We start from the raw sequence: 22,337 nt of genomic DNA on the forward strand, positions 1-22,337 counted from the left end.
CTACCCTATTGAATAGAACGAAGACTCAACATCTTACCAGTGCGCGTTTGTCAGGTTATGAGTTGACGCTTTTGGCTAGCCATGTGCACATCAAGCGGTGCAACACATTGAATCCAGCTACATTGTTGCCGATTTTTGTAGAGACAGATGCTCAGGAACTGTTTTCTCCGGACAGAGGAGGAAACGAAGGGTAGAGTTGATCTGAAAGATACTCCTCTTTCGAATCCTGATGGTACCCTATGGGTAGATGATTCATGCTTTAAGCTTCAGAATGGAGAGACGACTGCAGCATATGCTGTCACAACTTTGCACACGATTGTTGAAACAGCACGTATTGCACAGAATTCAGCGCAAGCAGCGGAGTTGATAGCATTGACTAGAGCGTATGTGTTGTCAAAAGGAAAGAGAGTGAATGTTTATACTGATAGCCAATACGCATTTGGCGTGGCTCACAGTTTTGGTCGCTTGTGGAAAGAGAGAGGATTTCTTACTTCCCATGGTACAAAAATTCAGCATGGACAATTAGTGAGTGAACTTCTTGAATCACTTACTTTGCCGACCCAAATTGCGATAGTGAAGTGTAGTGCGCATAAGAAGGTTACGGATGATGTGGGTCAAGGGAATGCGTTTGCAGATGAAGTAGCGAGAGAAACAGCGAAAGATGTGACGAGCCGGGTGTATGTTGCAGGTCCTGCTAGATGGGTTGTGGAAGGAGGAATGTGTGAAGATACAACAGAAAGTGTGAAGATGATTCAGACAGAAGCTACTGAGAAAGAATTGAGTATGTGGAGAGAGAGTACGGGAATGTTGGATTCAACAGGCTGTTGGGTTGAGTTGTCAGAGCACCAGCGATGGTTGTTGCCGGATGCATATGTGCTTCCGGTGGTTACTATGGCTCATGGGTTGGCTCACATTAGTTCAAAAGGGATATGTAAGTTGTTGGCTCCGGTATGGCAGAATGGTGGAATTCCTAAGTGTGCTGAGAATTTGGTTAAACACTGCATGATTTGCTTGATGCATAATCCTGGAAAGGGAACCCCAACTCCAGCGGGTCATTTTGCTCCTCCAACGTATCCGTTCGAGGTGCTGCAGACTATATTCATATGGAAAGATGCAATAACTTGAAGTATGTCCTTGTGGTTGTTTGTGCCTTTTCCAGATGGATAGAGGCCTACCCCCTAAAGGATAAAACTGCCTTGTCTACAGCCAAGGTTTTGCTCAAAGAATTCTTTCCCAGATATGGCTTGCCGAGGATGGTATGGAGTGATAATGGAAGTGAATTTGTGGGTCAGATTATGAAGAAAGTATGTGCGGGTCTGGGTATTAAACAGAAATTTCACGCTGCGAATCACCCCCAGTCAGCAGGCCTGGTCGAGTGCTATAATGGCACTCGGAAGCTGAAGTTGGCCAAGGTGCAAGCGAGCTCTGGTCTTACATGGCCCGATGCCTTACCATTGGCACTTTTGTCCACGAGAACGACAGTACATTCTCACGTGGGACCTAGCCCATATGAGATTGTTTTTGGACGCCCGGCGAATGTCTGGGGTGTGCCGAGGCCTAAGAAGTACAGTGATATCGAGTACCCTATGTTGGTTGACTACTTACATGATTTGACTGCTAAATTGCGTGTTCTTCACCAACAGGTCCATGACACTTTGCCTTCAGTTTCTGTGGACGCAGGCCACACGATTCAACCTGGCGACTGGGTTCTAACCAAGAATTTCCAGATGTCAAAGTACTTGGAACCAAGATGGACCGGACAATACCAAGTCCTGTTATCAACTTGGACTCCTATTAAGGTGTTCGGCAAGAAAAACTGGGTACATGGTACCCAGTGTAAGAAGATACCTTTGCCCTTACCGTACGATAAGTGGGTCCGGGAAGGTGTTACCGATTCCGAGAGAGAAAGGGTTCCGAGATTTGTACCTTTTAGCGATGCACATCTGGAATGGACTCAGTCAGAACGTACGGATGATAAAGTCTTGCAAGAAGCTGTGGCGCCGTGTTTGAAACTTGATACTACGCACTCAGAGACACTCTTTCAGGATCAAACTGCGCCTGGTAAAGAACGTTACAACTTAAGGTCTAAAAAGGACAAATAAAATTTGAATTTTTTTTGTGAATTACACTCTTTCAGACAAGAGACTATTTTTCTTTTTCTTTTTCGAACCACCATCTGGGTTCAGCTGCAGGGTCGCGGTATAAGAACTTAAGGGGTGGCCCGCGTATTGACGAAAGGTCTGTGGTTCTAGGTATGTCTAGGACGCCTGGACACACACTTGAGTGAAGAAGGAAAATTGCCGCGAGCAGCACGTTAGAGGATGGAGTCTGTTGTAACTGAAAGAGATGTTGAGAGAATAGATCTTAAGATAAGATTTTGTACATTGATACATAGCAAATGTTTTATAATATTGTGCTTTTTGATGTTTTTAAGTATTACATTAGCTTGGGTGGGTTGGACTGTCTATGCTACACAACAGACATCTGCACCCACCTCCCAACCTATGCTTTCTTTCACTACTGTTTCTTTGCACCAGTTTTATACGTTGCCTGAACATGAACAGACAAGGAGATCAGAATTTGTCAACAACTCGTTTATACAGTTGTTGCATCAGCATCAGTTAGTAGTAAATACCACTAATTGTTGGGTTTGTGGTCTTATGCCTCATACGACAGATAAAGGTATGCCATATTTGGTTTTGCCTATTTCTTTTAATGGGTCTGTGTGGGCTTTTCAGACCATGTTTATCTATGCAAATGAGGTACGCCCCTTACGTTCCCTTAAAGATAACTCGAGCAATAGTGCCTTAATAAGGGGAATAGTAGCTATGATCCGAGATATTGATGCATATAATGCAATCCCTAAGGATGAGGTGCAGGCTTACGTTGTTTGGAACGTGACTGGATATAGTACCAGTTTGACAGAGAAGGAGAAACGAAAAAGGTCTCCCCCTATTTGGATTGTACCCCACCGAGGCCACTTTTGTTTTCAAGGTAATGGTCGGAATCCGAAAGCTCAGCTAGGTAAGAGTGTGTGTGCTCAAACCTATGTCTATTCATCTCGGACTTCTCCACCGTTTGTGCCAGCTAAAGGCACATATTTTGTTTGTCATGACAGAGCCTACACATGGTTGCCACCTGATTTTTCAGGAACGTGTTATGTGGCGTTTCTACTTCCCCCTACATACACTACTGCTTCAGACTATCATAGAACGAGATATGGTAGAGGTGTCTTCAATAAGGAAGATACCGCAGCACACGAAGTAGGAGATTTCTTCAAGGGCTTCTTGCCCTTTTGGGGTCCTATGATCAATAGTTGGCATATTCGACAGCTTGTCCGCGTTGTTGAAGCTACTATTAATGAGACAGCAGGTGCTCTTAGTAATGTTACAGCTGAGCTTCAAGCGGACCGTCTTATGACTTTGCAGAACCGTATGGTATTAGACATCATACTTGCAGATCGAGGAGGAGTATGTAAATTGATTGGATCCAGTTGCTGTGTTTACATACCAGATAATGCCCCTACAGTGTACCAAGCCATCTCTAGGTTGTATAAAATCTCTGAGTCTATCCATGTAGACGAAGGAGACTGGTCATTGACGGGATGGTTTTGGGGACTGCTGTCCAAATAGGGATGGAAGATTTTGACATTCCTTGGTATGGTTTTAACCATCCTTTTCTCTTGTTGTCTTTGCAGCCAGTGTGGTCCCGCCATTTGTAGTCTTTGTGCTACTATGTGTGTTCGGAGACCTGTCCCGAGAGAAGTAGAGAATAATAGGATGATGCTACAGCAACACCTTGATGACCTAATGAATCGACATAGACCTACATTCAGATTAACATGAGTCTTAAGTTATTGCCTACGTAATGGCAAAAGGAGGGTCTGTGGTTCTGTAACTCTCGAGTCTGACTCCATTTTGTTCTGTGCCACCATTTTGTGTTGCCCTCACGTAGGCCTGTGAAGGCAGCCTGGCGAATAAAGTGGCCTGGCCTTCTTAGTTCATGTATACATTAACTAGGTTTTTTTTTGACTCTGAAATGCACTGTAAGAAACTGACCTCTGCACCTGAAACTGACCCCGCAAAGCCAATTTCCCTGATCGATCTTTGTCTGAGATTGCCAATCAATGTTCAGGACATCGTTAACTTTTAGTTTCCTTGCACATGCCTTATCTTGTTCAGCATCTGTTACCGTTTCTTTTTTTATGTTTCTTCATTACATGGGTTATGCTTTCAATTATAGGTTTGTCTGGCTTGTGGAGATTGAATTTGGGACATTCCTAATAATTTACTTTTGGGTTGGGATACTGTTAGACCTGGCATCATTGGCATGAGTCTCTCCACCATTTATTTCAGTTGGCCTCCTCTGTTACGATGTTTTTGCTGGAATATTGCTTTGGGCACTGTGCCACTGCTGATCAGTGCCACAGTGCAAGTGCTCCCTATGTTAAATTGATACATTGATTGGTGTTACCATGATTGGCTTGGTTGACTTACTGTTCAGACCCTAGTCTAGTGCACCGAGTGTGCCAAGGGCATGTAAGTTAACTGCTGCTGGTGGGCTTGCAGCACTGGTTGTTCCACCCACAGAAGCAGCTTATAAAATGTGTCCCAGGCCTGCCATCGCAGAGCCTGCGTGCAGTCCCTGACTGCCATGTCGACTTGGCAAGGAAACCTACTTGCCAGTCTCTAAAACCTTCACTTTGCCACATTTCAGACACCTCTATGGTAGGCCCTAGGGCTGGGTGCATTGTTGGTAAAAGGTAGGTCATGTCCTGATGTGTGTGGCATGACCTAATAGTGAATTACAGCCATTTTCGTTTTTCACTATTGAAGGGCTACCTGCCTCCCATAGGCCAGAATGGGCAGACTGATTATTAACTCCATTATAATCTATCTGACTCAGGGAGCATGGTAGCAGGTCGAGTTTAGTATCCCTGAACTCAGAATTTAATAACACACCCTTTAGGATGGATGGTTTTTAAATTCTGTGTTTGAAAATAGCCCTTTTAGAAAGTGGCTATTTTCTTGTCCAACTATCCACCGGTCTCTGCTGGTTTGGTGTGTGTGTCAGGGGCTGGGTGGCTCCAGAGGTCTGAATGAGTCAGTGTGGGGTGAATGAGGCATCTACACTTAGAGTGGGGGAAGAGTAGTCCCTGATAGCCTGCCCTGCCTGACACAATGCTGGCTCCACCTCCTGCCGGGCGACTGATAGCCCTGCCCCTGCCAGTGACAATACTGGCTCCACCTCCTGCTGGGCGGCTGATGACCCTGCCCTGCTCAGTGAATAGGCCAGGTGCCTCGGCCTGGTAACACCCACAACAAACCTAGGATGGGGGGAATTTCCCTGCTTGGACAAAGGAAACAAAGCAGAAAAGGGGTATAAAAGAAGGACCCCTGAACCAAAGAACTTAGATCACTTCTGACAAGGAAACCTCTACCAAGGACAAGAAGCCTGCTGATCTAAGGACTTGCCTCCCCCTTCTGTCAGTGTGCTGTTTGCTGGGGGGAACCTGAAGCTGCTTCTTTATTTTTGCCAAGGGACAAGGAGAGAGGAACTTGGTGTGTACTCTCAAGCTTGCAAGAAAATCTCCAAGGGCTGGAAGAGTGCCAGCCTCCTGTCGAAGTCACAGGGCCAAAGGACTTCACCCTCTGCTGGATTACTAGTTGCTGGAACGTGTTGTTTCCAGTACACAGGGGAAATCTGCAGTCTCGACGTCGCCGGACGCCGCCGAATCCAGCTCGACATCGTGAATAACGGCTCCAGTGTTACGAGCCTTCGACGCCGGCCGCCGGGCCCAATCGATGCCAGTAGCGACGCCAGTGAGTAGTGAGTTCGGCTCCAGCTCCAAGTGACCCCGTCTCGACGCCGGTATCGACGCCAGTGAGTAGTGAGTTCGGCTCCAGCTCCAAGCGACCCCGTCTCGACGCCGCTGCTGATCGCATAGACGCGACGCCCTTCTCGACGCCGTGAGCGCCGCTCCGGCCCGACACCTCTCGACGCCGCTGCAGACCGCCCCGAATCCGAGGCACGATCGACGCCGACCCTTCGACGCCGACCCCTCGACGCCGTGGATCATCGTTTTCTTCATTCCAAAGGTACTGTGTTTGTGGGGTCTGTTGCAACACCAGGCTCGACATAGCGCTCCTCGCGGTCGACGCCGAACCTTGGGAATATCGTAAACTCGACGTCGTGTGACTCCTGTGGGGGTCACATTGTTGCCAAGAACTGTGTTTTAAGAAGAATACTTACTTTTGTTGCTAAAGAACTATTTCCGAAGAAGAAACTTTACCTGAACTATTATTTTTCCTTCCAAAGAGTATTTATTAAGATTGTGGTATATTTTTGTCGTTATTTGGTCTTGTGCTAAGCCTTTTATAAAAATACTATTTTTATAATAACTCCTGTGTTGTGTCCATTTGTAGTGTATTCACTTTATTACTGTATGTGGTCATAAATGCTTAACACACTGCCTCTGAGATAGGCCTGTCTGCTCTGCCAAGCTACCAAGGGGGTGAGCAAGGGTTATCTGAGTGTGTAATCCCCTTGCCCTGACTAGAGAAGGTGGGTCCCTATTTGTCAGAAGTGTATACCTCTGCCAACTAGAGACCGCCGGCTCTAACAGATACTGTAAATTGAGTTTTTGTTATGTGACACTTTGTTTGAAAATGTACTTTATTGGCTAGAATTTTGTGCAGTGGGTGTACATTTATAATGTGAATATTGGGTATAAAAGGAGACGTCTCGCCTTAGTAAAATGAGCAGTCTCCTGAGAATTTACACCGTGATGTATTTCTAGGATCACTGTTACTAGCTGCAGCTAATAAACTTGGTCTCTGAAGCCATCCAGAAGTATTCCGTGTCTCTGTATACCAAGACAGGTGAACTCGAAGATCTTAGGCATGCCCCTGATGCCGCTGGGCTAAACCCCGGTGCTTCACATCTGGCTTGGGTGATGGCTGGAGTGGCACTGGAGGCATTAAGGTGCTTCCAGGCTCGGTCCCACCTAAGAAGGACGGCCTCATCCCTTAAAAGGCGCTGTCCAGCGGTGAGTGGGTCTCTTTGCTTCCCGCTCTCCATTGGAGGTGTCTCAATGGAGTCCACCCCACCCACCTGCACACAACAGAATCGACACGCTTCGCGCTGCAGCGACTAGACCCCAGTCCCTGCGTAGCCCAAGGGTGTCTGGGAGCCCATGTAGGCTTGGGCTTTGTCTCACCTGACCTGAGTGTTTTCCTTGCATGCAATTGCTCTGTGGGGGCTCCAGTGGGTGCTTGAGGCCGCAGCAGGGCTGTGGAGGTAAGGGGGTGCAGAGGGTGCAGTGAGGCCCGTTTTGTTGGGTTGTTTCTGGCATTTAACTGAGTCATTTGGTGATTTGGGGAAGGCAGTAGCCTCTTGAGGTGTCTGGATTAAGTGCTTATTACGAGTGGTGCCGGGGGGCTGAGTGGGGCCCTTACCTATTGGGGCCCTGGTGCTTGTGTGTTATTCTTGCTTGGTCTAAGGGGTATTAGTGAGAGGTTGTTTTTATTTACCTGCTTAGATTGGTTTCGTACTGCAGTGTATGATCCTGCATTTGGAAGCCTTACTATGGGACGCATTGATGCGCAGGATGGATGTGATGGATGAGATTTTGGCCATATTACACCCGTAGGGGGGCAGCCTATGGAGCCAGTGGTGTCTGATGAGATGCCGTGGAGACCAGGAGTGGCAGCCCGAGCGGCATTCCCCCTGGTGAAGAAGCGAGGCAGCAGTCAGTGAAGAAGCGAGGCAGCAGTCAGTGAAGAAGCGAGGCAGCAGTCAGTGAAGAAGCGAGGTAGCAGTCAGTGAAGAAGCGAGGTAGCAGTCAGTGAAGAAGCGAGGTAGCAGTCAGTGAAGAAGCGAGGCAGCAGTTAGTGAAGAAGCGAGGTAGCAGTCAGTGAAGAAGCGAGGTAGCAGTCAGTGAAGAAGCGAGGTAGCAGTCAGTGAAGAAGCGAGGTAGCAGTCAGTGAAGAAGCGAGGTAGCAGTCAGTGAAGAAGCGAGGCAGCAGTCAGTGAAGAAGCGAGGCAGCAGTTAGTGAAGAAGCGAGGCAGCAGTCAGTGAAGAAGCGAGGCAGCAGTTAGTGAATAAGCGAGGCAGCAGTCAGTGAAGAAGCGAGGCAGCAGTCAGTGAAGAAGCGAGGCAGCAGTCAGTGAAGAAGCGGGGCAGCAGTCAGTGAAGAAGCGAGGCAGCAGTCAGTGAAGAAGCGAGGCAGCAGTCAGTGAAGAAGCGAGGCAACAGTCAGTGAAGAAGCGAGGCAGCGGTCAGTGAAGAAGCAGGTAGCAGTCAGGGACCAGGGAAGGAAGGGGGAGTAAGCGCATTTCGCCGCGGAGGCTCCGCCAGCGGGTGGTATAGGGGACAGGGTAGCTCAGGGTAGCGTTTCTGCTCTGATGGTGTCAGCGGCGAATAATAGCATTGTACAGAACGGCAATAGTTTCATGGCGATTGGGGGTCACACGTGCGGGGGGAGGCGGACAGCACAATGTAGTCGCACAATTTTAACAGTGTTTTGCTTTGGCTTTCAGAAGTCACTGTACAAATCTTTAGTCGGGTGCGTTAGCCGGCATGGCTGAGAGTGACAATGTTGAAAGCGCCAGGAGGTTAGTGGCCCATATTGATAGTATAGGTGTCAAGGTGTGCAAGCAGACTGCTGGAGCACCCATGGGGGCAGCCAGTGGAACGGTACTGGCTAATCAAGTGGCACAGGGGTCAACAGTTTCTAGTACCTTGCATGCAAGCGGCATGCTGCAAGCAATACCGGCAGCAGAGGGGGCCCCACCCCCGCCTCAGGAGTCAACGCCAAAAGCTATGTTTGCACCATTGCTGAGCATTGGGTCGAGGGATGCTTTGAACTTCATCAGTTGGGCAGGCGCTTGCCGATGGCGGTGAAAGAAAAGATTTGGAAGGCACAGGTAAGAGTGGTGGGACGGGGCTGGCAGGGTGGGGGGTGGAAGTCGACAGACCACGGGATAGGGAAAATTAAAAAAAATAAAAACACTTACCAAGCGCTCACCTCCTCCACTGCTCTTACCTGTGCTGGCTGCCACTTATAGGCAGGGCTTTAAGTGGGCTGGGTCCTGCCGGTGCTCAGCACCTGCAGTTCTAAAAAGCAGGTGATGGGGCTGATCCCCATCGGGCTCTCCATTCATGCTCTCACCGCACTCCAATGTGTTTGATGTAACTTCCAAGAGACTCGTTTTAGTTCTTTCATAGTCTGATCATTTCAGGACTGAAGCCTCTTTAATATTAAAAACAACGAAACCATAGTGGTTGCTTATTTATATTATGCAACCAACAACCATTGACAAAGCCAATAGTCCTGGCTTGTTGTAGGTGTAATGTTACTTGCTGTATTATATATCTGGATGCAATGACTGAAGCAGCTAAATACCAGTCGGGCGGCACGCTATGATAAGCACAGGTTTTTAGCTCAGGTGTTTTAGGCCACTCCCCTAATTACATCGGCCACGCCCCTTTGAGAGACCCCCCTCCCTGTTTTTTCATCCCACTTAAAGCCCTGACTATAGGTGCCTGAACTATAGTGTGGCGCACAACGTATCACTGTACCGTGCCTTGCTATACCAGGGCGTTGAAACTGAAATAAAATGTAGATTTTCCTTGCCCTCTGTAGGAAAACAATTTCGGGAAATCTACAGAAGGTAATATTCTGCAGTATTTCTTTATCGCTGCTTAGCCAGCAGCCACATTTAAATAAAATTAGCACATCATAAGGAAATATTATGTCACAAACAACACATTCAACCTACAACAAATGGACCTGTTTGGCAAGAACCAGCCTTCTATCTTTGTGGGAAGGTTGCAGGAAGGATGTTCAATGGAGAAGCAGAAGTCTAGAAGAATCTCAGAAGATAACAGACCAACTCCAACCAAGGAATATTAAAGTAGCAGTGAATGACAAGAGTAACCCTGGGCGTAGTCGTGCTACGCTACGCGAAGTGCACTTTGCACTACGTCGCACTACGCGTAGCTACGCGAACTGCGTAGTGCGGTAGGGAAATGCTGTTCGCAATCATTGCACAGTGCCGGATGCTTGTCCGCACTGTGCAATCATTGTGAACGGCATCATGCACAGTGCAAGTGGTCGTTTTCTGCCGCTCGAGTATAAGTTTAAGCCTGGGCGAAGCACTACGCTACGCTCGTGTAGTTTGCGAAGTTCGCGCTACTTCGCACTACGCCAACTGCACGTAGCACAGTGCGAACACGCGTAGCGTAGTGTTGCGTAGTGCTGCCGTCATTGTTTGCTTGCTCGCAGTCCTCAACGTCAAGTTGGCGACCGCGAGCAAGCAAAATGACATCCCAGCGAGACCTTTTCCTTGTTCGCGATCCGCAACTTCAAGTTGGCGATCGCGAGCATGGAAAATAAACCTCCCGGCGAGATTCCCAACGCGAGGAGGTCAGGTTTCTCATTGCGAGTAGTCGCGTATGCTCGCGACCGCTCGCGATGAGAAACTACCAGTTCGTGTTGAGAAAGCTGAAGCTCGAGTAAAAATCTACTCGAGCAGCAGAAAACTACAGCTTGCACTGTGCAAGATGCCATTTTCAATGATTGCACAGTGCCAGTTGCTGGTCCGCACTGTGCAATCATTGAAAACGACATGTGGCACAGTGCGAACAAGGTACTACGCAGTTCGCGAAGTGCTACGCGTAGCTCGCGTAGTGCGAACTTCAATTTGCGTAGCTTCGCGAAGTGCTACTTCGCGAACTACGCCCAGGCCTAGTATATTTGGACTCGAGCGGCAGCTTTCTCAACGCAGACTGGTAGTTTCTCATCGCGAGCGGTCGCGAGCATACCCGACCACTCGCAATGAGAAACCTGACCTCCCCGCGTTGAGAATCTCGCCGGGAGGTTTATTTTCCACAATCGCGAACGGCAACTTGATGTTGCTGATCGCGAACGAGGAAAAAGTCTCGCCGGGATGTCATTTTGCTTGATCGCGGTCGCCAACTTCACGTTGAGGACCGCGAGTAAGCAAAAAATGACCGCTACGCTACGCTATGCTACGCGTGTTTGCACTGTGCTACGTGCAATTCGCGTAGTGGCGCAAACTTCGCAAACTACGCGAGCGTAGCGTAGTGCTTTGCCCAGGGTTAATCAGAACGCCCACCCTGCATATATTATACCTGGCGCAGGTATAATGGTGCGCAGGGCTTTACAAAGTGATGCATCTGCCTAGATACGTCACTTTGCAAATAGGGCGCTATGTGGTGCATATTTTATGCCGCCGATTCGTCACAAAAATTGACGCACCGGCGGCACAAAATTGACGCAGGGGCTCATAAATAAGCCCCTTTGGGAATCATAGCGCCTGAGAGGGACTGTGCTCTGAACTTAACGCGCATGCTGTGGAACCATGCACATGAAGCAGGCCAAGGTCACCACCGCAACTGCCCAGAACAGATCTAAGAAGGACTTCAACAACTGAAAAGAGGACCTGAGGGGTTCTGTTTTCTGCTTGTTAACCTGAAGATACCAGGAATGGGGTGAAAATTGTGTTGTTGGGATATAGAAGTAAGAAACAGGAGTAAGAGAAAAAAGCGATGGGTGCTGGTACATCCAGTGAATACAAAATAGATGGCCTCTGGAGTTGAGGATCTAGCTGTGACGTCCAAGGGGGTAAGCTGGGCACCCCCCTGTTGTAAATGGGGCACAAAGAGCTGTCCGATTCAAAGCCAGTCAAGTAAAAAGCCTTCTTTGGAGGTGAGTTGGTTAATAGTGAATGAGCTAAATTAGCATATCAAAGAGAGCTGTCAATGGCTAGAGGTGGTCCCTGAATACAAATCCTTTCAAGAAGGGCAGATTTGGACTGACTCACCCACAGGGATGTCAGAAGGTGACCTAGAAAGAGTGATAGTTGGGGGGTCTTCTTGCCTTAACGCTGAGTCGAGACAAAGGCGCAATGAAATATAAGATATTGCGAAAGAACATAGCAAACACTGCAGTGATGCTAAGGAGGTGAAACCAAGCAGCAAGAAACTTCCTGCAAGAGGAACGTGTTTTGTGATCTCATTTTAATTTATAGCATATTGTTTGTTAATTAAGTGTTGCTATTTTTTATGGAGCAGTAAAGAAATGTTGCATGCTAGCCTCCCTGCTCTGGAGTAAAAATGAGTTCATGACCGGATGTGTATTCTGCTTTAATGTTATATATTTATATTTTTAACCTGACATAGATTCCAAAGGAACCCAATGGGAGCTCTTTGTTACCCAGTTTCGCAAGGTCATGTCTTTGGAAACTGAGGCAGAGTCAGACTGCATGATTAGGAAGCCTGTGCCATCAGCCTACGAGCTATTTTCGAAGCCAATTTTTTTCGAATATTATTGGTATTTAACTAGAGTGCCGGCTTTAGCTGGAAATATCGGGTAAAAATGAAGAAAAAGGGGAAAAAAATTCAAATAAGACGAATTTGTAATATGTAATGAAAGTCGGCTTAGCAGCAAGGGAGCTCTGGATAGACCCATTGAAGAAATAAATGTACAAATTCCACTGCTGAGGCTCTTGTCAGTTCCACTGGGTGATTACTTTGCATCAGAGCAATATGTTTCTGAGCATTTTCAAGTGTGGGTTAAACCCACTGACTTTAACATTCATGTGTGGAGTGGATGAAGGAGCTCGAGCAAAGAATATCTTTAGATTTTTGACCTTCTAACACGAGGACAGTTGGAAGCGCAAGGTACTGGGACATTAACAACAGGAAGTCTGTTGCGGTGAGGTACATCTAGCACAAGGAACAAAGGTACACACATGGGCGTCCGCAGGGGGGGGGGCAAGGAGGGGCGCTTGCCCCCCCCCCTCCCCCCCGAGTGCTCCTCCTTGCCCCTCCTGCAGCCACCCATGCTTCTACGACGCCTTTTGTCCCTAATTACGGGCCCTGCAGGGAGCAGAGCTGTTCCCTGCCAGAGGCCTCAACTCCCTGATCGGGCGCCTCGCACCCCTCCTCACAGCCCCTCCCGCCCATTGTCATTCTGTCTGTGGCTGATTATCACAAACAGAATGACAATGGCCAGTTTGAGCTGCGCGCCACAAACACGAGTGGTTTGGTCTGGACATAAAGACCTCCTTTTAACACTCTGTAGCTTGAGAGAAAGGGGTCTTCTGAATGAAGTTCTGGGGGGAGTCGATGTATTATTCTTTCAAGTCAAAAATTGAGGTTGCGGCATAGCCCGGATTTCAGATCCCACCAAAACGTACACAGACTCTTGGCAATAACATATCTATCTGCCAGTATGCACCCTATCATGTCTGGCAGGACATGCCGACCCTGTGTTTCACTGCCTCATATCCCCCTGCGCCCCACTCCCCACTGCCTCATATCCCCCTGTACCCCACTCCCCGTCCTCAGGGCCGGCTCTAGGGCGGTGCGACCGGTGCCACCGCACCGGGTGCTGACTTCGTGTAGGGGGCGCTAATATGATGATTTTAAAAGCACCTGCTTCTTTTCTGGACTCCTAGAAATTTTCAGCCACCAATAAAAATGTCGAAATGACTGCAGGGATTAATGCACTTCTTAGAGAGGGAGAGATCGAAGTTTTGTGTAATGGAAGTTTCTACTCATCCTAAGGTAGCGCAGAGGGTTACTATGCTTGCAGCAAAGAACGTGCAGCTCACAAAGTGCGTATAATGTAATGTAAATAGGTCAGTGGGTCACACTTTTGTCAGAGAGACCATATTGTTGATAACTCTTTATGAGTTAAAATCCTAATGTGGAACAGTGAGCAAGTAACTTATCAAAGATGCATGCAAACTGGGCTAGAGCATTATGATTTCCCCCCAGCTTTTCATTATCCTAATGTGGCAAAATGGGTTAATTTGGACAGAAATCAATTCTTATTAATAAAGAGAACCCCCTATCCATGGTGCTAGGTTGTAAATTCTAGGTTTCTGATTCTCCTGACCAAGCACTCTTAAACTATCCTGCCTACCTGTACGGATGACCTGTGACTCCTACACCTTCTTGTCCTCTCTCTTATGTAACATTTCCTATGCACTGATTTACACACTTATGATTGATTGTCTCTATGTAATCTCTGTAATGTAAAGTGTTCTGACACCTTACACAGATAGGAGCGGCGCTATAAAATGAATTAAATGCACCTGAGACTGAATGGTTACGGAGGCTTGAGGGGCGCTGTGAAAGGATGGTTATGAAGAACCTGTAGTGGAGGTGGTCATTGGGGGTGCCAAAAAGCATTGTTGCACTGGGCGCCACGAGCGCTTAAGCCGGCCCTGCCCACGCTCACTGCCTTATCTCCCTCTGTACCCCACACCTGGCGCTAACTGCCACAACATATCCCTCTGTACCCCACACCTTGCGCTAACTGCCACAACATATCCCTCTGTACCCCGCACCTTGTGCGCACTGCCACAACATATCCCTCTGTACCCCACACCTTGTGCACACTGCCACAACATATCCCTTTGTACCCCGCACATCACGCTCACTGCCACATATGCCTCTGTATCCCACTCCTCACACTCACTGCCTGATCGCTCATTTTACCCTGCCATTCATCTTCTACGTGTTCTCTCCCCTTCCACTCGTTCTACCTCTGTTCACCCCCTTACTTCTTTTAGTGCCTTACATCTTTCTCAATATCTCTACTTCTTTTCCTCTTCAGTAACATCTGTGACACATCTCTGCACTTCCTTTATATCAATGCACCCCTCTACCTCACCTGTCTACCTCAGTCTTTATTATTCCCTCTTCCTCAGCGGTCTCTACCTGTCTATGACACACCTCTCCCTCTCTCTACCTGGCCCCCTCACGTTCTACGACTGCGGTATTCTCCCCTCTCCAGCTATGATTTACCTGTCTCTGCTCCTGAATCTATTTCTTCTACACCTCACTTCTTTGTCTACCCTTCACCCCTCGCTACCCTTCTGTTTGCCTTACTACGGTCTTTACCCGACCCACCTTTCAGTGCCTCTTCCCATTTCGCCTCACTCCCTCACAGCGCTCTCCTAGCATGCATCTGTTTCTCCCCTCACCACCATGCCTGCCTCTACCCCTCCTTACCTTTCTAACCAGCCTAACTTTCTACCTTCCTGTTATTCCTGGTAGTGAACCTTTCATTTCACCCCTCCGGTTGTATTACCTACGCATTCAAATTGAGTAAGTCATTGCTGTGCTCCCAACCAGACATCGAGACCCAGTCCCCTAGCCTCTCAACATGCCCAGATATAACAACAAGCATTGGCATAGCCAATTGGTCTCGCCTTTGGGACCTGCTACAGAACTAAATACTTATACTGCCGGCATCATACTTACCCAGCGCCAAGACGCCTCGGCAAAAGTGAGCTATATAAGTTCTTCAGTCAGTGAGTCAGTCATAAGGTCCCAAAGGCGAGACCTATTGGCTATGCCAATGCTTGTTTTTTTCAGGTTGGCCTGAACATTATCCGATCCTGATTGTCTGCCATTTTAGCCCCGCCCCTATTGATGAACATTAGCCACGCCCCTTCATTTGCCAGGTTCGCCACCCCCTGGAAAAATTTCTGCGGACGCCCATGGGTACACATGCATCAAACAAAATACCAGTCGCAAAGGAGTAGATTCTGCGAATCTGCCCCTTTGCAACCAGTATTTTTGCATTTGGGATGCATCATCGCAAATGCAAAACTCGTTGAATAGGAATCGCAAAATTTGCGATTACTTTAATTGCGATTGCATTTAAGGAATCGCAATTTGCGATTCCTTAAATGCAATGCATTAATGAAAAAAAATAGTGATTTCGCAAATAAGAATCGCAAATTACCATCAATTGAAAGGTGGTGGTAATTTGCGATTTCTTTGAAAAATGCACCCAAGTGCATTGTTCAAAGTCCCATGTTACACACACACACATGCCCTTGGGGCATGTGTGTGTGCAACATGTGGCTAAATTGTATTTTCAGGGGTGCAACAGGGCGTCCTTTTGGACCCCTTGCACCCTTGAAATTGCATGCGCAATTTGTGAGTACCTATTGGGTACTCGCAAATTGTGCATGCAATTCCCATTCATTCCTATGAGAGGCCCATAGGAAAAAATGGGAAGCCATTCCTTAATTCCTTAATTTGCTATTCGCAATTAAGGAATGTGTAGGAATCGCCCTTTTTTTTGCGATTCCTCCATGCATGGGTTCTAGCGATTCCATAATTGCGATTCCTTAATAATCGCAATTAAAGAATCGCAAAAGCCTACATTGATGCATGTGGGGGAACTGCTAGATGGACGACCGTTCTTTGTGGTCGCACACGGGAATTCTGCTCGCTTTGCAAAATAGGTCTGCCCAATGTACCAACCATATTTTGCGAGTCGCTAACCTATTAGCGACTCGCAAAATATTATGGTTTACGCCTCGCTATTAGGAAGGGGCATGCCAAGGGCGTCCCTTACTAATAGCAAGTATCAAACCTTGGTATGATTGTTTTGAGACCGCAATCTCCAGGGGACCCCTTCCCCTTGTGAATGGGTGTGCAAATATTTTTTAAGAGCAGTCATTGGTCCCAGGGATCACTGCCTGCCCTTAAAAAATGAAACGGAAATGTTTCATTTTTTTGTTTTATATGCATCCTGTTTGCGTTTAAGGAAAACGAGCTGCATTTAAAAAAAAAAAAAACGCTTTATTAAAAAACAGTCCCAGTCATGGTGGTGTGCTGACCCCAGCAGGCCACCATCCCTTCGAGTGCTAGCCATCATTAATATTCATGAGGCATGCAATTTGCGACCCCATTAGGAATCACAAACAGTGTATGAGACACTGTTGTACATTAAGTTTAGAGAGCCGCAAATTGTGAGTCGCAATTTTGCGCAATTTGCGACTTGCTAAACTCAATGGTCATACATCCGGCCCTAAATGTCATTGATTTTCTTAAAATAACTTAAGAAAGCGCCTTCAGTATTTTTTTTGTTTGGCCACAAAAAAGGCACTACAGGTGCCTGAACTGCAGTTTTCGCTCCACGTGAGAGTAAGAGGTTGGAAGTGGTGCTCAGCTCTAGAGGTCATGACTGAGAGACCCTCAAGGCTCCAGGTCAGTGGTGCGCTGTGGTGTTAACACAAGTTGAATTGGATTAACTGAAAAGGCACTATTCCCACAGTGTGTAAAATGGCCACCAATGTGAAGGAGAATGGGGGAATCTAGCTAAGGCAGCATTGCGCCCTTGTAATACAGGATCCCTAGATCTAGCCCCGTCTGGAATCAACTGACCACCCAACAGCTGCAATGATTCAATGGAGCCCCAGGTGGCAAGCAGGATGCAGGCACACATCTTGAGCCTAGTATCACAACACCCACGTTTCTCTAACACCACACCACAAGCCATTTCCTTAACTGAGAAGGAGCTTTCGCCTCTCTTAGTCTTGACCCCCTTTATCTGGGCACAACTTCAACCACTTACACCAGGCAGATCACACCAACAAGTTCAACCTCTTCTGGAGGATTCATCAGTCATTTGAGCAGCCATCTTGGAATGGGAACTCGCTGCACCCATTGCAATGACAAGGTCCTCGAAAGGACAACTAGTACCCCATTACATTAGGAAGGTTTAAATGTGGTGAAGCATGACATGAGACACACCAAGACAGACGGCCACCTTTGAATTCCCAGCTAGTATAGTACCTAAAAATGACATCATTCATACATTTCCTGAGAATAATAATGCTTATTTGAATGGTGCCACTGGTTCAGGTCAGCTTCTCAGCATCATTGTGACTTCCTAGCCAAGGTGAGTTAGAGGGGTCTCTGGAGCTACGACTGGTGGATGTCTAAGTTATCTACGCACAACAGCTGATGACCCCAGTGGTGTTACGAAACTTGAGGGGGCCCCCTGCAAAGTACATGGAGAGGCCCCCCTATGCTCCGCGCCGAGTGAGGAGCTCTCAGGCTAGGGGCACAGTGCTGGAGGTCCCCCTTGGAGCTCAGGGACCTCCCAACACCGCGGGGGGTGCAGTGACTAATGTTACGCCACTGGATGACCCTAAGGTTTGTCAGGCAGCAACACTTGGTGCACCTTTCTGTCTTAAGGAGACCTCCCATACGCTGCAGTGTTTATGTTCTGCCCCTTTGGTCCTAATGGCACCATGACACCCCGCTGTGCTGCCTAATTTAAAATAGTGTCTGGAAGCATCATCTAACCTGGCTTCCACCATTAGCAACGGAAATGAACTTGTGTATTTGCAGTGGAAGATGATTTTTTAATGGGTCACATTCAAAAGTGATTAGGGATGCTAAGAGATGAGATGCAAAGCATCCCAACCCAATGGTCATGCGGCTCTGTCTGGAGTCAACACTGGAATTCTAATACACGACCATTATGATAGGCCTTCTTTACTGAACTACTCTAGCAGCAAAGAAATTATATAGACAAACATGTATACAACATGGAGGCCAGACGCTTCCAGAAACAACGATCAAGTCTAGAGACGGTCACCTTTGCCATATGACAACAACCACTGTCCCCCAATCAAGATGCAGGCATCCCTTTAAATGCCTGCACCTGCCCTTTGTGACTTTTGTTTTGCTGCTCTAGAAAAGGTTGGTGTTTTGCTTACTTTTCAGTGCATATTATGTGGTGTATATATGTTTTTTACTGCATTTCAACTACACGTATTAAGTTATTATTGTTATTATTCTTACTGCTACTTCTACTGCAGTTGTCTATACCCTGCACGGGTACTTTCTTATGCAAATTATCCATTTGCCAGAGAGAGTGGTAGCTTAGGATTAGTCAATCATTTTTCATTTCATAAACTGATGGAGCTTTTTGTTGGGAAATGTAGTCCCCTTTTCCTCACTCATTTCTGGAAGTCGCTTTCGATGAGAATAGACCGCAAACTGGCAGACACGATGTTGGAAGCTTGCTCTTTCTGAAGCATTTGTTTTGCCTTTTTGCTGAACCCTATTTTTGCTGGCTGTAGAACTCTGTGCACTTTACCCCTGCTAACCAGTGGTGAAGTGGTTGCGCTCTTCCTTGCATTATAGTAACTTTGGTAAACACCCAATAGGTTTATTTTTTTTTGCCTATGAGTCCAGAGTATATAGTATCTCCAGGCACCCACTTCAGAACACCCTTGGACCTGTGGAAGGTCAGAAGAGGACCGAAGCTCCTTCCTGGGCCCTGAGAAGAGCCTAGAACCGTGGTTCCCAAACTGTGCGCCACGGCTCTCCGGTGCGCCATTCATAGCAGCCAGGGGCGCCGTGAACGTCTTTGGAATGTGCAAATCATGTTGTGAGCAATTTAAAAACAAGCATTGGCGTAGCCAATAGGTCTCGCCTTTGGGACCTTCTAAGTGTTTAGCCATGCAACAGTTGCATAACTAAATACTTATAAGGTCCCAAAAGCGAGACCTATTGGCTATGCAAAGCAGCCGGGCGGCCGCGAAAGTGAAAGTGATCGCGATTGCGATCACGATCAAACATCAAAGCGGCCGCGAAAGTGAAAGTAATCGCGGTAAAGCATGGAGCGCGCACCCGCGCACATGCACTGTAGCTCTAGGCTGGCCTGGTAGCACTTTTTGGAGCCCTCACAATAAGTCTCGCCAGAGCAGCGCATGCGCTGGGTCAGGCGAGACCTAATGATGCCTCTTTTGACTCCCTACCTGTCAGCTGGCGTCAGGAATCGTGACATGGCCCAGTGTTCTATTATTACCAGTCTCATGCAGTCTCATGCGTAGGTCTCCCCTTTTTGTCAGTTGCTGATAAACTCGCAATGAATCGAAGATTAAACCAGCAGCCTTGGCTTTGTCATCAGCCTTCCAGCAAGTGAGCCTTATTTAAATACACCCAGCTGCAGCGCAACCTACTGGGGAGTTACAAGCGCCACCTGTAAAATCCGGAGCCCTGTTTTGGCCCAAGAGTGAACGGCCGCCTTCTGCACGTGCGTGTTCACATAGCCTCCGCGTACACAGGATGACTGTTACGCGTTATTGCTGCCTGTACTTTGACGCTCCTCTGGGGACCCTCGTCACAAGTTACTTGATTGAATAACTGCAAAGACAAACTCGTGATCACCAAGCCTGTGTGTTTTTAAAGAGGCAATCATATTTACTGCTTTCCAAGGGAGAAAAATTAAAAATGAAAATGTGACGGGGTAAATAGGTTAACTGCAGAAATATCCAAAATGTTGAGCATATAATAAGACGCTTATATTTCTCTACATTTGTTGTTAAAATGTACTTATTGGGGAATAAAGGCAGCGCAGAGTTTTGTCTGGTCCACCTGGTAAAAGTAAACATAACATGACCAGTCTTACCAGGTCCTGGTATGTTAAATTCCGCTTAAAGCTGAGCTCAAAGGTGACATTTGCCTATTTTGTTTGAGTGTTTATCATACAAGTGATATATAAAACGAGGAGGGCAAGGATGCTGATTTGGTATTTCCGCTCGCAAATAAAATTATTATTGTTGTGTAAATAATTATGTGTCATTTTCAGAAATACCGTTATTTTGACATTGACCTTGAAAAATGGGGATTTAATTCAGGTATCGCTATTATCACGGCGCACACATTTGTGTGGCAATTCTCCATTTCCATCTGATTTCTCACCCAGAGACTTCACCATTTTTAGCGCGTAAAAATGCTTGGAGATGGGTAAACTCCAACAGGAGATTATTCTGTGTAAATTGTAATCCCCATTCAGCCGGTAACTTGTGATGACCGAATTCTGATTACCACAGCAGAGAAAAACAGGAGCGTCTTTTACCCCTCCATGCACTGACATGAAGACAGGCACCGCAGCCCCAGCTCTGTAGCACTCCGAGCCCTCACCCACCCAGCACCTCTCTGGCATTGCAGCCCTTCATGCCCTCACCCGCCCAGGTTCTGTCTGGGCCTCTGGTGCTGCCGCACTCCTAGCCCTCGACCCGGGGCGGCACTGGTCTGACTGACGCTCTGGCACCCCTAGCTCTCACCCCAGCCGTTGTCTCTCTACCACTGGAGCAACCTAACCAGACCTAAAACCGGACCCTCAACATCTCTAGCGCTGCAGCCCCCTTGATAAACACCCAGCCAGGCTGGCACCTCTCGCACTGCTACATCCTCACCTGGACTCTCAACCGGGCCAGCACTTCTCTAGCGCTGCAGTCCCCTAAAAATCATCTTGTGCGGCACCTCGCTGGCACTGAAGCACCCTAAACCAGTGGTTCCCAAACTTTTGACTCCTGAGGACCCCCATTGAGTCTCCACTGGAAGCCGGGGACCCCCAAGCAATGTGTAGGATTTAAAGTTCAAACATTAAAAGAGTAATTCGAAAGAAATTAACACACGTGTGCACACAAAACAAATACTCAAATTACTAATGATTTTAGGTGCATGTTTACAAGCCCCTATCACAATGGGAACATCACTTTTTGAGACGTTCCCGTGGCGATAGGGTCTTTACCTTATTTACAAGGCAGCGTTAAGCCACTTAACGTAGCTTACGCTGCCTTGTAAATAAGACCCCCTTTCACCCAATGCTTAGCGTGAAAGGGGTGGGCAGTGGGTGTTGCGGTGGGCGTTTCCCCTGCAACACCCATTGATTTTGACGCGCCCCCTATTTACAAGGGCGGCGTAAATGGGAGGCAGCGCCAAAATTAAGACCAGGGAAAACCTGGTCTTAACTTGGCGAAACAAGGAGAAATGCTTCATTTCTCCTCGTTTTTGCAAAACGCCTTGATTATTTATGTCCAGGAAGGTGACCTTTCCTGCACATCAACAATCTTTAAAAAAATAAAAATGACATTTTGTGACTTCCATATGTGCTGCATTAAGCAGCACACATAGAAGTGACAAAACGACATTTCAAGATTTTTTTATGTGCAGGAAGGGGGACCTTTCTGTACATAAACAATCTTCCCCTGTTAAGTGTAGCGCAAGCGCAGGGGAAACGCTGGGCTGCACCATATTCTTGTGAATATGGTGCAGACCTGCGTTTCTGAAGTGGCGAAGTGTGTTGTTAAGCCAAGGAGGCTAACGACACTCTCCGCCACTTCTGTTGTATTTTATATTGAAAGCATTTGCAAGAAAACAAAAAACGTTATTGGGAAGGTTGGTGCTGCATCTCCGTGACTAACTTTTCAATGGTTGGTTTTATTTCGCAGTACGAGGCTCCTGCTCCTGCCAGGGCCAGACTGGAAATCCAAAGCAGCCCTGGCAAATGATTTCAGACCAGTCCCCATACGGTGCACACAAAGTGCAGTGAGTGAGCCTGACCACTACAAAGGGGGCTTTGGGAGGCTCTCCCCCCAAAACATTTTGGAAACAATGGTGCAGTCTACACTACATTTATCATTATATATTGAATTGTATTAGATTTTAAAGATTAGTAAATGAAGACGTGACT

This window comes from Triturus cristatus, chromosome 11 (assembly GCF_964204655.1).
Source record: "Triturus cristatus chromosome 11, aTriCri1.1, whole genome shotgun sequence".
Taxonomy (NCBI): domain Eukaryota; kingdom Metazoa; phylum Chordata; class Amphibia; order Caudata; family Salamandridae; genus Triturus; species Triturus cristatus.